The sequence below is a fragment of the Lathyrus oleraceus genome, chromosome 5 (genome assembly GCF_024323335.1).
Source record: "Lathyrus oleraceus cultivar Zhongwan6 chromosome 5, CAAS_Psat_ZW6_1.0, whole genome shotgun sequence".
Taxonomy (NCBI): domain Eukaryota; kingdom Viridiplantae; phylum Streptophyta; class Magnoliopsida; order Fabales; family Fabaceae; genus Lathyrus; species Lathyrus oleraceus.
Window position 1 is genome coordinate 110,340,520 of NC_066583.1, and position 2,928 is coordinate 110,343,447.

The following is a 2,928-nucleotide window of genomic DNA, read 5'->3' on the forward strand; positions in this document are numbered from 1 at the left end:
TGTTCGAATAGGGGCTTCCTTGAGCATAGTTTACTTGCTCTGCTTGGATTCCTGTCAAGAGTTGACAGTCCGTAGGAGTGTGGCCTTGGATTCCACAGACCTCGCAATTCTGAGTTATAGCAACCACGGCGGCTGGGGGTGATACGTTTAAACTTTCAATTTTCTGGACCAAAGCATCCACTTTTGCGTTAACATGATCAAGGTTACTTATCTCGTACATGCCAGTTTTCGTTTGAGGTTTTTCCACCGTTGTTCGTTCGGTTCCCCACTGATAGTGGTTTTGGGCCATGCTCTCGATAAGCTGGTAAGCATCAGCATAAGGTTTGTTCATTAAAGCACCACCTGCAGCGGCGTCTATTGTTAACCTTGTGTTGTATAAGAGACCATTATAAAATGTGTGAATTACTAACCAGTCTTCCAAACCATGGTGTGGGCAAAGTCTCATCATGTCTTTGTATCTTTCCCATGCTTCGAAAAGAGACTCATTGTCTTTCTGTTTAAATCCGTTTATCTGGGCTCTTAACATAGCTGTTTTGCTTGGCGGAAAGTATCGGGCAAGAAAAACTTTCTTCAACTCGTTCCATGTGGTGACTGAGTTGGAAGGGAGAGATTGAAGCCATCTTCTAGCGCTATCTCTTAATGAGAAAGGAAAAAGACGAAGTCGAATTGCCTCTGAAGTGACACCATTAGCTTTAACAGTATCAGCGTATTGGACAAATACGGATAAATGAAGGTTTGGATCCTCGGTAGGATTTCCAGAGAATTGGTTCTGTTGCACTGCCTGCAACAGCGAAGGTTTAAGTTCGAAGTTGTTTGCTTCGATTGCGGGCGGAGCAATACTTGAATGCGGCTCATCTTGCGATGGAGCGACGTAATCTCTAAGAGCACGAGCTGGTTCTGCCATCTCGGTTATCGAAGGAAAAAGGTTTTTGAAATCAGGAAGTTCTATAGGAGGGAGATTGTTTGCAGCACGATATTCCCGAATTCGTCGTAAGACTCAGAGATATAGTTCGATATCGTTGATTCGTAAATAGAGCGGTTCGCCTTGTGAGCGAGTGCGTGGCATACAAATCAACGAAAGAAAGAATAGAAGAAAAAGAAACCTTAGTCTCTACAGCGTAACGGAAGAGTTACGATATCGATTAAATAAAAGTCCCCGGCAACGGCGCCAAAAACTTGTTCGCGACTTTATGAGTCGAAATTGGGGTACAAACTGCAAGTGCACAGTTCTATCGCGTAGTTTTAAAAGATATCGATCCCACAGGGACTTATGAATCGATATACCGTTATCTAAGGTTACTTCGTAAAGCTAAGGTGAATAATGGTTGATTGTTTGGGGGCGAAGCTAAAAACTAAACTAAGATCTAGATTAAATATTCATAAAGCGGATATCGGTATGTAGTTCGTCGTAATTAGGGAATCAATTCTTTGTCGGTTTCTTGGTTTTTAAAATAAATCGTTTCAGTTAACTTTATTGATTAAAGGTTTTATCTCAAACTCTCGCTCTGTTGAATAAACCATGATTTTATGTTAATGTAGCTGTCACTTATAATTAAGTCAAAAACCACTTTTTGAAAGCAATAAAGTTGCAGAAACTCTTTTTAAGAAAACACTGACTGTTTTAAACACCCTTATCTCAAACTCTCGCTCTGTTGACTTAGGTTATACAATTAAACCCGAATGCTTAACTCTCGTCCTCACATTCAATCTTTAAAAATACTTTTTGGAAAAGGTCAGAATTTAATTAACTCTAAAACTTGCTCTCGCCCTGATCTAGAATTAATGCCTAATTTACACTGTCCAGTTAAAACCTCAAACTCTCGCTCTATTGATTTTAACTTCTTTATGTCTTTTACTTTTGTAAAAAATTCTTGTTATTAAACCTGTAAATTGAGACCGTAAAAAGATTGATTTTAATTTTAAATTTAATTAGACCGACTAGGTCTTGATCCCTTATTCCGCTTACTTTACATACCGATATCTAGGCGAATTAGCCAGACATACTAAACAAACAAATATATATATATCATGCATAAACAGACTCATCCCAGGCAGATAATATAAATAAGTAATAAAACAAAGCGTTAAATAATAATTAAAGAACCTGAATGCGTTAAACAATAGTCTTGAACACTCCACCACAAGCCGGTAGGATTTGTTCTTGGATTCTTCAATTAAACAACAAATTAAAACGAAGGAAATAAAAACTAGATTCTAACGTAAGGTTAGATCCGGTAAAAGTTGCACAATAGTTTCCGGTGTAGAAACTATTGTGCGAAAAGAATTAATTAAATGCTAAAAAGGAAAGTATAAATTGCAAGGGAAATAATGTAGAACTTGAAAAAAAATAAAAATAAAGAAACAATACTGAAATTGCTGGAAAAGAAAATAAGCAAAAGCGGCAAAGGAAAAAAATTGGAAAAGCTTCGGAACCACTTTAGGTTTTCCAAAGTGGCTATTTATATTGGTGTCATTAGGTAACTGTCTGCTGCCAAAAGGTCTTTTACGTGGCTAATTGCATGGCGTGGATATAGGGCCCAACACTCCTCAACGTCTCTTCAAGTCTCTGAGGCGTTACTTGCGCCCAAAAAGTAGGGGAATGGTGTGACGTTCGTCACATTATGTGTGACGTTCGTCACAAGGCTGTTTTGCGTGACGCTCGTCACGCCCTCTGTGACGTCCGTCACAGGTACAGCGTTTGTGTTTTGCGCTTTGGGTTGGGCTTTGGCATTTGGTTCTTTTTCTCTCCTTTTTGCACCTCATTTTCTTCCATTTTTACTAGTGCTTCGAAATAAACCACCTGAGACAAATAGGAAGAAAATACCGCGTAATATCTTATAAAATGAAGTGAACTGAAATAAATAATAATAAAATTTAATTGAATTAAGTCCAAAAATATGATATAATTTCGTGTTATCAAAACTCATT

At 38.0% G+C, this 2,928-nt stretch overlaps 1 pseudogene; it reads left to right on the forward strand.

Annotated features, from left to right (window-relative positions):
• Nucleotides 1–419: 419 nt before the first annotated feature.
• Nucleotides 420–519, forward strand: LOC127088890 (uncharacterized; annotated as a pseudogene).
• The last annotated feature ends 2,409 nt before the right edge of the window (nt 520–2,928 follow it).